The sequence below is a fragment of the Lagopus muta genome, chromosome 4, assembly GCF_023343835.1.
Source record: "Lagopus muta isolate bLagMut1 chromosome 4, bLagMut1 primary, whole genome shotgun sequence".
NCBI lineage: Eukaryota > Metazoa > Chordata > Aves > Galliformes > Phasianidae > Lagopus > Lagopus muta.
This window is the reverse complement of record NC_064436.1, coordinates 55,509,575-55,524,471: the sequence shown is the minus strand read 5'-3', so window position 1 is coordinate 55,524,471 and position 14,897 is coordinate 55,509,575. Positions and strand designations below refer to the sequence as shown.

The following is a 14,897-nucleotide window of genomic DNA, read 5'->3' as shown; positions in this document are numbered from 1 at the left end:
CTCTCTTATACATCCCATAAATGCTTGAGAAAATTATTTCAACATTTTTGTGTGACACCAAAACTGAAGCACATCTGTGGCAGAAGTCTGCTAAGGGGAGTGTAGGGAAAAGTACAAGAGCATGCTTCCAGAGCTTTCTCCCAGGCTCTACTAACTTGCAGACTGAAGAAAGATCACAAAGAATGTTTCTTCAATTAAATTTTTTGGGTTATATTTGAAGCACACAAACTTCTTAATATACTTTTTCCTACAGTGAAGATAGCATGAAAAAGTACCTCGTTGTGGTTTAAAATTGTTTACTAATTTCATTTGATGCCTTGTTGCTCTTTTACTGGTGGCCAGAAGGAAAAGTCCTTCTTTATACACTTTTGCCATGCAAATTGTGATTTAAAACAACTATTAAATTCTCATTTATTTTTAAAATAAACATTTAAAGTAGGACATATATGCAATCCAAATGGAGCCCTGGTCCATTTGGCTATTCTTTATTATCACTCTCATTTATCCTGCCCATATTTTTTCACTGATCTCATGTAATTCTCCGAAACGTGAGATGAACATTGTGCATAGTATGGGAGAAACAGACATACTGCAGGTACAACGTTTTCTGTTAGTTGCTCGGGGTGTTTTTTTTCTAGTTCTTTTTATTTTTTGTCATTTTTGTAATTAACGTTGATTTTTCATTATTATCAGTATTTTTAATTGTGCAAATCTTCAATAGAGATGACTTTTACAAAAATGTAATTCCTAAATGATAACAATCAGTTCTGATCCTTCCATTGTGTATATAAAACTGGCATTTGTTAAATTTACATTCATAACTCATTTAAAACAGTGTAATTCTTTTGCATTTTTTTTACGATCCTTCAGTTTATTACTCTGAAAACTTGGCACTGCTGACAAACATTTTTAAGTCATTTTTCATTCACTTTTCCAGATGCTGAAGAGCACGTACCCCTGCACAGATGCCTGTGGGACTTCATTCCTTTCTGTAAAACTGTCCTTTTATTTCTACCCTTTATTTCCTACCTTTTAAATAACGATTTTATAACTAATCTCAGAGTTTTAAAGCAAAAACTCTGACCAAGTATTGAGGGACATGGATGAGGTTCTTTTGGTTAGGTTTCTTTTCTTGTTTGTTTTTGAAATCTGTTGTAGTATTCAAGAGCAAAATAATTCATTAATACGTAATTGTAAGGATATTACAAGGAAAACACTCAAATTCCTTCAGTAATTTTGACCATTGAGTGCTAACATATTTTACAAGTGATTTATTTCATGCAGTATTAAAAAAACAAAACAAAACAAAAAACAAACAACAACAACAAAAACCATTTTTTTTTTGTCTATGCCCTTTTTTTTGTCTATGTTTTTCTTTGTCTATGATCCTGAAATTAAAGGTGCTAAGAACAGACTAAATAATTTAAAGTTTAGAACATCACTAAGAGGAAAATCTCTGGAATCACATTATCAGTTTGCAAAAGTACAGTGGCAAGATCTCTGGGACAATGCACAGCTCTCCTATAGCAAGAGAAAGTGTAGGATTCTCAGGTAATAACAAAAATTGAGAGATAGCTGGAAAACAATTTCAAAGGATTACTTAATATGAATATTCATGCAAACAATGCCAATTTAGTTGCATATTGTTACATAAACTGACTACAGACCAATCGTATGTAGTTAGCAAATGTAGTTAGCAAATAATTCACGATTGTTCATCCCTCATTTCTACAAGAGATATTTGAAGTTCTTCATCTTTCATTATTCTCACATAGAAGTTTATAGGAGACATAAACTGTTCAGATCTGACTCCAATTCCAAATTGATCTCATCACAATGTGCTGACTTCTGTGTATGTGCAGCATATTCGGGTATCTTTGGAAAACATGAAGAATGTAAAACTTATATTATCTGTGACTTAATAAACTTGAATTTCCACTATATATTCCATATTAGAGAAGAAATGTGGCTGTATAAATAACTGCCACAGAATGCTCTTGACCAGATATCTTGCAGACCATTTGTCAACCAACACACTACAACTGAGCTCTTGCAAAATTGAGCTGGTGTATACGTAAACTTTAAGCAGTTATCCAACGAGTAGATTTTTTGTACCTAAGCTGAAAAAGTTGATTTCACCTTTACAAACTGTGCATTATAGCTGTCTATATCTGAATTCAGTTTGTGATGAATTTCTGTTCACCAAAAGTGAGAGCAGCAAGATGGTCTTGCCTTGCCTTGTTTTCTGTATTCACATACAGTTTGTAAAAGTCCTGTTGCATTATGAAAATTTGGACAGAAATGGATCCTTTGAAAAGAATGTTAAGAAAAAGTCTTATATTATCAAGGGCAGCTGTCTCTTGTTTGTCTGTGAAAGTAATCTTCCTTCATATCCTGATATGTCAGACATAAGGAAATGATTCACCTTTGACACAGCAGAAAAATGTGTTTAGTTCTAAGGCTGCATTTTTTGTAAAACTGGGTTATATGATTGAATTGTATACGCTGGCATTCACATAGCCATATGGGTCAAATAATAAAAGTAATTTTGTAGATTAACATAACAAATATTTATATATCTCATTGCTTTTGAAAGTGTAGGTTTCACAACCACATATTCTGTTTTATTTCAAGTTCATACAATCCACTTCCTTTCTCTCCCAAGAGCTACAATAAAACAACAACCAAGTATTCTAATAATAAAACTTGTCAGAAAAGTGGACTGATATGTCTTTTCTGGAAAATAATACTGTTAAGAGACTAAATCAAAGCAAAGTTCTCTGTCAGTCCTAAGATAGCATACTGTCTTTGATACTACCCACTCTCACATATTCATACTTTTAAAGCATCGTGAACTGAACCTATCTCTAGAAAATCATTAAGCTTTTAAAAAGTTTGATACAAGAAAACTAAAGTTTAAAATATGTTGTTAGAAAAATTGTTTTGTACCATGGTCCGGCTTTCTATCAGAGAGATTTAAAGAATAAATTAATTCCACTTCAGGGAGAATCTATAAGATGTGAAAAAATCCAATAAGCAATATATTTAAGAAATATGTTGAAATACATATTTATAGATCTATTAACAAATCAAAACAGAAACATATCCTAATCACTTGGAGTATGAAGAGTTCTAAACCTATTGTGCATGCCAAACCAGTCTTAGAATGCACAGTATGTTAAAATATGAGGGCTGCTCCAAAAGTAATGCTTCATATTTTTTTATGTTGGTTCAGTATATCAGAGGCAAATGTTGGTGGCATAGCAGTAGGGGTGGAATTTGCTCACCAATATTCCGTTACATGCTGTTGCCATACCACAGATGGCAGCAGAAACAAAACGGCATCTGACATGGGAGAGCTTATACGAAGGAAAGATATATCAGCAAATTCCTCTGAGTGGAAAAAATTGCACCTACTAACACTTACCTAAACTTGCTGAGTATTTATGGAGACCAAACAGTGAACACAGTGAGGTGATTGGTCATGTGTTTCAGCCTCTGCTGGTACAGATTTTTATGAGCATTGTATGCAGGCTTTAGATCATCACAGGCAAAAATGCATAGCTAATGGTGGTGACTACCTTGAAAAATAGTATTGTGCAACCGAGAAGTTACTCTGTTAGAGTTCTTGTGCTCTTTGTATCTCTTGCAGTTTCCATGGAAATAAACAGGAAGCATTTCTTTTGAAGACACCTACATAATAGCAAATCTAAATATTTAACTTGATGCAATGAATGCTTTGTTTATTCATTTTCCATTCCATGCAAATCTAATGTCTCAAGACTATAATGTCCAGTTTAGCAAAATAACACACTATGATGTTATCTGAAAATTTTGCCTAGAGAAAAACATTATTTAAATAAATAATTATGTTATTCTAGTGATGCTTCATAGGCATTAACCTTATGTCACCAAGGAGACAGAACAAAATGTAAGTAACGAGAAGGTGAGAAAAAATAGTTACTGCAGAGATATTTTCATAAGTAGTGTGCTGTAAAGCTAGTCAAGGCACAGCAAGAAGCTCATGGCAGCTGAGGATCTGAAACTTTATCCTAGCTACCATCAAGTTTTTTTCTCTCATTAAATAAGAACATGAGTATTTTTCCAGCTTCTGAATATAATATAATAGTGTATTTTCACAGTTGATGGTCCTGGAGCAGTCCACCACGGAGAAGAATATTTCCTCATCTCCTCTTCTTATTTCCATTAAAATTCTTTGAACTTGTAAATTTAAGTTGTAATTTCATTTTTTGTTTCTGCATATATCTGGATCTAAATTTTGATAATTGTAATGTTGCCATTTTCAAAAGGATTACAGTTTGGGAAATCATACCCTTTCCTTATTTGTTTAAAACTTTAATGCCTGTGGCTTTGACTATCACAGTCTCAGTTCATCACACTCCTTCGATGATTACATTTATCATTTGTATTCATTAAGACCCAGTTTTGTATTTTTCTGCTAATGACAATGGCAGGAAAAGAAAGGGAAGGGAAAAGACCACGTTACAGAATCATGAGAATTGAAATTATATTGGTTCCCAAAATAACATGAAAACTCCATCGTAACTGCTGTTACCTAATTCATCCAATGGTCTTTCCACTGATCATAAGGTATTTTGTAGAATATGGTAGTTTAAAAGTTCTATGTAGACCTGTAATTGCTTCTGATGATAATGTATTCATATATCTAAATACACAAAAATCACTGCCCTTCATCAGAATGCTGCCAAAACTTACATTTATTTTCATTAAGTACTTTTGAAATACAATATTAAGCACTGGGACATGGAAAGGATCCTTTGTTTTGTTCTTCCTAAAATCAAACCTTATTTTGAGAGTCATTAAACTGGAGAATTTATTTCCAAAATAGACCAGAACAACAAAATTTATTGAATGTAGTCATGATAAAACTTAGAGAATAGAAATGAAAAACTTATAGCTTTTTATTGTTGCAGTAGTTCAGAGTAGGCTGGGAAAAGAAGGATTATTTTTCATGACAAAAAAATGTTTCTATACTAAACTGCTTTTTCTGGGGGGGAGACATTTTCTCTCTAGCAGTACTATTATTTGAATGACATCACCGCCTCCATAGAATACAGACTGGGAAAAATTAGAATCCAGCTTTGTATCACTCCTTGTCAGAACATTCAGCCTCACTGGTCATCTTTTAGAAAGAAAGCTGAATTGGCTTAAAATCATTCAACAATATGACCATGTTTAAGATAATGTATCTTCCTTAACAGTATAGACTAATGACGTCACTGCTCCCTTTTGATGCCCAGGTTGAAAAGCTTTTGTAGTCATTCAGTAAACATGGCCTCCCCAGAAGTATTCAGCTTCAACTACACATTCTTCAGATTCTTCAATTTATTACAAGATGATAGTAAACTATCTCCTAGATTGCACTCTCTAATTAATAATGTATTTCTTTTTTCTTTAAACAAATAGCTCCTAACTAATAGCATACACTTCTTTGCAATTTTTTTACACTTATTCTTGTAAGAGCATGACCTTTAGGACTCAGGGATGCCACAGTCCTTGCTGCTCAGCCATCAGATCATTCTGTTTTTCAGGGCAGCCCTCTGTTGCCAGCAGCTCAGACAACCAGTATGTTGAATTTAATTCATTGCTCATATCCCAGTCCTTTCATCATCATCAATATGCCTTTCCACTAGTCAAGAAAGTAAAGCATAAGAATATTATGAGACCAGAATTTAATAAGGAAATAAACTGCTATTTGCATAAATCATAATTAAACAATAAAGCTTATTGCCACTAAATGTAGTTTAACACAGCAGGCGGCTCAGCATCACAGTTGTTTATTTTGATGATTATCTCCATGATAGTAAAGCAATGGTGTTAGGAATACATCGAAGTACAACAAACCACTTAGAATGGAGAATATGCTATAGATATATTATAGTTTGATCTAATTTTATTTCCTTTTCTTCAAATGCCAAAGAATTGCAGAATTATGCTGTATTTTGCCAGGATTTTATGGAAATCTTGAAAAATGTCTCCATAACCTGTAGATGAAAGAGTCCTAAAATCTTTTCCAGCTATTAGAAATACTTCTGGATATAAGGAAAGGATTTATCAGCTTTGCTTTAGTGTTCTTTCTTTATGCATGTCAAAAAAGGAGATGTTAAGGAAACTTTTTCAGTATTTACTATTTAATTAACAATCTTGCCTATCAGAAGTTAAAAAAAAGTTAAATGCACTGAGATGTATCTCTGTATTTTTTCATAGAAGTAACACACTGCAACAAAAAATTTATCACATCTATTTGGAATTAAACATGAGAATAGCTAACTAATAAACTAAGGGTATGTAATACCAAAAGAGAGTCATTCAATATTATAAATAATTATCTATATACTTGATTTAGTATTTTTATTTCAGCAAACAAGATTATCTTTACCTGACTCAGCCACTTCCTCTGTGAAAAAAACTGTCACTTTTTAAGAAATTATAAATATTATACACAGCTTGAAATGTTGAAAATTTGAGCGTGGAATGTTTGAGGAACACTGTGTCATGAAAGATTTAAGGAGGTATGTGTGTGTGCTTCAGCAGTTTAATGATGGAAATGTTCTCTCAATACTTTAAAAATTGTCGTATTTATTATATTCGCTGCTGCCACAAATGCAGCAGTGGAATATCCATTAGAAATTTACATGTACATATGTATTCCTTGTATAAATATATATAGTGAGACTGCAGAAACCTACCATGTATTGATTTTGTTGAGGCTAAATTTCTAATTAAAGTTATTTTCCTTTTCTCTAAAAGTATATTAATAGATCTTTTCATTACATGTTTATTCATAGAAAGAAAAATACAATAGATATTTAAACTGACAATACTATGGTTTAATATTCTGAATTGATTTACATTACTGTGTGGTGGATCTGAGGTCCAAAGAGGATCATCCTACAGCAATTAATTCTGTACAGCTTATAAAGCACACAGTGGAACTTTTATCAGATTTATTCTTCCACAGGTATTAACTGTAAGTTTCACAAAAATCATGCATTCATTGGCATTTTTCATAGCCTGGCTATAGATACAAACCAAAGTGAGAAGAATGTGTGTATTCCTATACACAATGAATTAGTGTGAGGCTCTGTGACCTCAGCATACAGATAAAAGTACCTCATTGAATTCTGGAGAAAGATTAGCAGATTGGAGCAAAGATAAGCACACCCATACTGTTTCTTTGGAGTCATGCTGCAGATGGCCATAGCACTGCTCAAACTTTAATATTTCCAAGTCACCCACTCAGAAATTGACTGGAAATGGTGGACCCAGGGGTCACCTCTCTGTGGGCTGATTTAGGGCTTGCTCTGAAAGGTGAACATCTCCTGGATGAAGGTAATTTCCTGAGAAGGAGCATTCTGTATCACCAGTGTATCACCAGTCAATTTATTCCTGTGTATGATTCTTGATATTCCTACAGCACTTTGTCTGATACTGCAAAGAACTTAACAGAAACAATGTCACTGCTTCTGAAGACCAACAGGAGTGAACGAGAAAGAGAATGAAAATAAGAATTAGTTTGCTACCTCAGTAGTCACAGTTTTATCACCAAATCTGATGTGCTGAGCATTAATAAGAAAAGCTTACTATTTCTGTGACCAGTGCTGCTGCACTTTGGTTAGATTCAACCCTTCTGAGAGAGCAAGATTACTTCTACCTGAAAATAAATTGATGGGCTTAGCTAGGAAATACTGAATTTGAGAAGAAGGCAGACATATTTGCAAGCTGGATGAGCAAAAGGACCCAATTTAGAATTCACTGGTAATATACTTACTTGTAGGAGAGCCTCTGCTGCACTCTGATGTGGAAAGAGAGAAAGTGTTCTTAAACATACATCTAGAGTGGACTACCTAAAGTGTGGACCCTCAGAAAGCCAGCTGCCAGAAAGGCAAATGGGAAGAAGAAGGATTTTCTGCCAAGGGCACAATGGACAAGATAGTTGATCTAGAAATCTTAACATTTTTGTTGCTTAAGGAGTTTTTGTATTCTGATTTCAGCAAAGCTTTATTATAACATAAAAATGTTTAGGAAATGAAAGTCTTTTGAGTCTGCTCATTCTTCCTTGCTAATAGAAGAAAGCTGCAGAGCTGTTACCTTTTTAAAGTTGCACAGAGACATGTTGACAAAACAGTATTAAGCTGAAGAGACTTCTATTCTGAATCTTACAAGGGATGCAGAGTCTGTTTTTGGCATTTCATATCTAGATGTCTTGTGCATTATCACTTAGTTTCACAACACTTTGCTACAAAAAAGTAGAGTACTTCTAATATATTCTCCAAAATTTAACAGTCCAGCATCATAGTGGCAAAACGAAGGTAATCCTCCAGGTAAGGACTGATAGTTTGGCACAACTAGAGTCAAGACCACAGATCAAAGCTGTTGTGTGCAGATGTAGCTGCTATATTTCTCTAGGTGCCTGGTTTTTTTCCCCCCTCAAATTACACTGCTGATGTTGCAGTACTTATCTCTCAGCGAGCATGCTTCATTAGCCTCCAATAAGATGTGCACTTGATACAAAAAGTGTAACAAAAAAACAATTAGCAACAGCATTTAGCTGCCACTTTACATGGACTTCAAGATGACAGGGGTAAATAAGAAACTCCTTCTGGGTTTGGTACCCAGAGGCTGTGCTCCCAGATGTCTGAAGTAGCTGCATCACCAGTGACTGAGCTGTCAAAGCCCTTCAAATGAGCTTTGGTACAAAACTAAATTAACAATTTGAAGAAAACATTTTCTTTTTGAAAAAGACAGACACCCTGCTTTTGACACTATCTGTCAGACCATTTAACTCTTCTGTCCATTTAATAGAAATAAGTTCCCTGGAGCTTGTTTCCACCAGTACATGACAATCAACTTGAGGTCAGATGGAAGCAGTCTCTGCCCCTCACTAGAACAGTTAATGTTGGTGTTCACAAGGCTCAGCAAACACTATTGATTCCCAAATCACCCTCAGCTTAAAGAACAAAAGACTCATATATTATTTGCAATGTAAATTATCATGAAACATGTAACATGAATGATGTAATGGAAATTTTTGACTGTCTGGGCTTGGTGTAGTCTCTTGGGCCACTTAAAGTCATCTGTGCAACTTTCTGTTATTTCTTTGGTTTGTTTGCACTGTTGTTCCCAATCTCCTTTCTCAAAAGCCTTCAAGCCAAAATATTATTGAAGATTTTTTTCAATGGCTCATTTTTTGTGTGTATTATTATTATCTTAATGCTGAAAAAAGGCAGGAGAAAGAAATTTAACTTATGTTAAATAAAAAATTTCAGTGATTTTTAGGGTGAATATATGCTAGAAAGCTTATGAAAGCATGAACAGGCTACAGTTTCAGAGGGGGCAAGAAGGGAAAGATAAGAAAAAAAATGATGTTTCCTAATGTGCAGATGTGGGGCTGATGTCCAGATTTCAAGTGAGAAACTGTGCTGGCAGCTTCTTTTCCTAACAAATGCAAACTAATGATGGTATGAAACTATCCTGTTTTCATACAAAGGGGATAACTTGAATGCACTTATGACAAAAGCATAAGCATTTTTTTAATGAGTAGTCTTCTAATGAGGCTGAGGGTTGTGTGGCTTTTAGCATTCATTTAATAATTACCATGTATATTTTGAAATATATTTAAAAATTAAAATTAGAACATCAGACTTTTAAAGCTTTGATTTTTGAAGTCACGTGGTGTAATAGGAGTCAGAGCTATCAACTCAATAAATTAATAAATAAATCACAGAACAACCTGAAACCATGAATCAGATGCAATCAGCTAATTAAACCTAACCAGAATCAGCAGGAAAATAAAAATAATCTTTGATATATGTGTTGAGACAACTTTATGGTTTTTACATCCCTGGCTTGGCCTTTGAATATGTTGATACAGAATTGTGAAACAGCCTAATGATCAGTTCCACAGAAATAAAAATAAAGATTTTAATCCTCATTAAAAAGTTTTGCAAAATGTTACAGAGGTGCTTATAAAAAATAAAAAATAAAGTGTTGCATTAATTTTGTCATCTTATTTCAAGAATATATATCAAAATAATTAGGATTAGGAATAGTGATTCCAGACTACAGCTTTGTCAGTTTTCTCCCTTTTTATAATGATATATTAACAACTGATTCACAAAGAGCATATGATTGAAGGACAAACCATATTATTCTTCATCCACGTGAGGTATAAATTCCTTACTGTAAATTTTGTAATGATACCTACCCAATTAGTAGACCTTCTTAGTTTTAAATAAGAAAAAGGCAATTAATTATGTGAAAGTTACATGGTCACAGGTGTAGATTTTTTAATAGCAGTCTCATGAACAGAAAAAGGGTTGTAGTACATTCCTAATAGGCCTGAAGTGATCAGTTCTATATGCAACAATACTACAGATGGGGAATTGTCATCTTCATTACCTATACTATACAAACAATTTCTGAATCTAGTCCATAACAATATGTTTAACTGAAAGGAAGATAGCAAAAGAATCAATTCTCTTAGCTTGTAAATAGGTCTTAGTAACTGAGATGGTGCTTTTTTGTTGCTGAAAACATATTAAGTGAACTATTTCCTCACGTTACCTAGTTTCATTGATGAAGATTATATGCAGCTCCTGACAAGAGACAGAGCAGACTTTTTTCCATCCTCTGTGGAAGATGGAAAATCATGGCTACCAGTACAAGGATAAACAAATTAAAGGTACCTCTTGAAAGTCTTGTGATGATATGTAAGCAATATATATATATATTTAATAATATACAACTTATTTCCTGATATTAACATATCTTCTAAATGGCCTTCTTACCGATCTTACAAATTCCCACGAGGAATCTTGGATTACTGTCCTTTAATGCTACTCTGCAAAGAAGACTTGTGTGTCAACACCAGATAAATAACCTTTGTCTAGATGGTGTTTGTAAAGTTGCCTTGAGTTTTTTGAGTAGAGATTCCCTGACACACTATTTTGCCTTCATTGTAGTTTGTGGTGGAAGGGTTCCTCTTGGAATTTGCAAATTTGAACTGCCAAAGCTGCTGTCCAGAAAAAATATATTCATGCAAAATTGAAAAAATGACTTTGTAGCTATGTCCATGAAATCTGGAAAACTTTGTAATGTTAACAAATGGATGTAACATAGAAACAATTTTGAATCCCTGCTGAGTCTCCTGAGATTTACTGTACCCACTGTAACAGACTTGCAGAAAGAATCTGAAATCAAGTTTTTATCTTCTGAAATTCTCACTTGCAAAATTTTGTTTAGAAAACAGAAATTAGATATCACTGCTACTTGTCCAGTCTCTATACTTTACAGTGAAATGGCATATTCTGTGCTTGAAAGGTTAACCATGGTTAACAAGTATTCAGGTACAAGATCATCTACAGTCACTTCTGGAGCAGAAATGGAAATCACAGCCTGAACCAATGATTGAGCACCTGGTGAGAAGGCAGGGCGAACCCAGGGGAGCTCAGGTGCATGCAATTTACCTGAGTTGACTGGGAGGGGTGGAGCCAGGATGCACCCCTTGCCAGACTTCATTTAAGGGTTGGCAGGGGAGCGTAAGGGTGTTTTGCTGGTGATTTTTGTGTGCTTTAGGTCTTCTGAAGGGAAGCAGATTCTTTCCTTTGTTCACGTTCCTATGGCTGTTGCATTTGAGTGAGTCCTTACCTGTTGTTGCCTGGGATGTTACTACTCTGCTGTCACTGTTGTGCTTTCTATCATGTTATGACTTCTTCAAAAGAGTTTTGTGAAACAGTGCAGGTGCAATTGTTCCTGGGCCCTCCCTAAGGTTCAGATGATATTAAAAGGTCACTGGATATCATGAAGCAAAAAAATAAGTCATCTCCCAAAAGTTTTTATTGTTTAAATTGTAGTTCATCTTTTCTCTGTTTATCCAAAATCCTTCAGGAGGAAGGACAGAATGAAAGACTTTAGGATTTTCCATTTGAATATCGTTGTAGCATACATATGCGGTAAGACTTCTATGACTCTTACGGTGACAGAAATATATTTAATTTTGGGCCAGTGACAGTGAATTTGAATTGAAGCCTTAAGCTAATGATGAAAATGAAAAGCAATGCAGTCTCTTTTGTATATTTACACATTCTCTCATGTGCGACTTTTTTTTTCACAAGCCATGAAAGTTTATTTTAAAACAGTTATAGAGGGAAATTATATCTTATCACAGTACTTAAAATTTAAAGGTGGAAGGAAAGAGAGCAGTTCTGGCATTAGGCAAAATTAGTTATGTTCATACATTACAACTCAATCTAAATTCATTATGTTTTTTATTAAATAGGGGTGCAATTGATCCCTGATGGAATTCACTAGAGGTAGAAGTTTTGATATATAAATTGGAGTTGTTGGTGTGTCTGTGAGTGTTCAAAAGTTTTGATATTAAAAAAATTCTCAGAACTAAAATTCTTTAGTTCTACTAGGTTTCCTGTCATTCTCTTAGCTGTGAAAGCCTATGGTGATTCAATCTCATGAAAAATTGCAGTGATAACAGTTCTTCCCAAAGACATGCAGCTTTCTTATTATTATTATTAAATATGTTTGTTATAAGAAGAACCATCACTTTAAAATGCAGAGCCACTCGCCTTAAAACTTCAATCAGAAAAGAGTTGTGGAATTGATGATGGAGTCTTTCTTCAAAGCCAGTGGTTAGAGGAAGGTCAGTCGAGGTTTTCTGGAGGAGTGTGGGTAACCCATAGTGCCAACATCTGCTTCACCAAACTATGCAGTGATTTCATGTTCATGTAGATAGCTGCAAAGGGGATGCTGCTAGAATAGTTTAGAATAAACAAACATGGGGCATTCCTTTTTATTTCCCCCACTACACATTCCTCTTATTCTCCAGTATATATTCCTTTTATAGATCTTATATGGATTAGAATTGACTGGCACAATTCTAGCAGGCCTGTTTGAAACCTTTAGCCACAGGAACATAAGTGTCATAAATGCTAACAAAATCAAGGTGTTCAACACTACTATTCACTTGAAAACTTCCCTAGTGTCTGTTTTTACTTCATCTTTTAGCCACATTTACAGTTGTTGCATATAAAGCTGCAAAGTGCAAACAGATTTTTGTGAACTCAGTCTGCTCTTTGAAAGAGCTCAGGCACAGAGATTTAGATTTAACTACTTATATACTATCTGTCTGTGTGTACAATGCCTTAAATTTCAGTACAGTCTATCAATGGAGAGTTTGAAGAGAAAAAGCAGGACAAAGGAAAAACCAGGACAGAGGACTTCTCAGCTCTCTAACTCTGATTTTTCCCAGCAGGGAAGTAGCAAAGGTCTTCTCTACCCTGACTGTATTCTCTAATAAATCAGTGTCTGGAGCAGGGAGTATTACTGCTGAGGTGTCTGTGTGAGCTGAGTAAAGTATATCTATTCTAAACCACTGGAAAAAGGAAAAAGTTATTTCCAAACAGCATATGCTTAGAAAATCTGTAATGTATGGTGGAAAAACAAAACCCACAGGGGATGGAACATTTTATTGCTACTGAAAACCATTCACATGCAATACAGACTAATACATTTCAATTCCTTGGTTAGTTTTAAATAAGGATATACATCATAAAGATGCAGTAATATTGTCACTTTTTTTTTTTTTTTTTCAGAACCCCTTGTTTCTGGCACAAACTGGTAAGATCGCATCATGTGAGGATGATGTAACTTTCATATGTAGCTTACTTTTATACTTTGCCAGAGACAGTACTGTCTCATATTCATCTGTGTATTTATTTTATTTAATAAGTAATTCTATTTTGTGATGGCCAAGATAAAGAAAAGTGAATTTTTCTGTCAAGAAATATAGTAAAACACGATTATTTCATCTTGCTGTTGATTCTGCTTTTATTTCTCTTTTTTTTTTCAATTCCCTGAGAAACCAGGATTCAGTAGGTAGGCAGCTGACTGGAAGAACACAGTGCCAGCACCACCAGCCGGATAAGATCTGAGGATAAGATCTGAGAAAAAGAGGCAAAGAAGGAAAAAATATTTACAATACAGATAAGTACTTCTTAAGAAGAATAGTGAAGAGATTTATGACAAAAGATGCATGTAGCTAGCCTGGAGCCATCAACACAGACATATAAGATATAAGGACCAAAACCGAAGATAAGAGCTAATTTGCATATGACCATTTGCTTAAGATTGTGGTCTATATTCCCTCTCCAGAAGGACCAAAACACTAATAATAATTAAGGTGCATGTTCAACTGTGTAAGGCCAGTTGCAAAGTCAGAAAATTGAGTCACATCAGTGGAAGTTTAGGCAAGAGAAAAGACCACTAAGGAGTAAGTTAACTCATTTAATTAGCAGGTGAGGAAATGTGGAAATATTTAGCAGAAATATAGAAATATGTAGCAGAAGGATTCTATAAGAGACAACTGTCATATAACATTAGAAGTACAAGTAGAGGGGAAAGAAATAAAATTGAACTGTTGATTCCATAAAGTAATGATATTAAGGGCACACTTAAAATGTATGTTATTGAAGAGAAGAGATTAAAGGTGCGATAAAAGATAAGTTTGATAAAATCACTAGCTTTTTTGAATTTCTAACATTAAAAAGAGTGAAAACTAGGTCTGGTTACTAAGGTCAAATATAAAAAGAAAAATAGAATGACTATAGGAAGAGAGTTAAAAAGAGAAAATATAAAACCAAAGCACTTTTATCAAGTTAAATTACAACAAGAAATCCTTCTGTAAGACAAATATCAAAGGAAGGGTTAGTTCACCTCTTATTGTAGTGGGTGAGATATTACAAGCTGCTCCTGAAAAAGTGAAGAGTTCAGTACTCTTTTTGTGAGTTATTACTGAAAATGTCACAACGCTGTCATAATTAATACAAGTCACAGAGGGTAAG

The 14,897-nt window shown here is 34.2% G+C and overlaps 1 long non-coding RNA gene across 1 annotated transcript; it reads left to right on the top strand.

Moving 5' to 3' along the window:
• The first annotated feature begins 11,608 nt into the window (after positions 1-11,608).
• LOC125692619 (uncharacterized) lies at positions 11,609-14,117 on the top strand. Its single transcript, XR_007376783.1, has 3 exons — positions 11,609-11,679; positions 13,650-13,674; positions 13,923-14,117. It is a non-coding gene; the product is annotated as an uncharacterized LOC125692619 (long non-coding RNA).
• Positions 14,118-14,897: the final 780 nt, after the last annotated feature.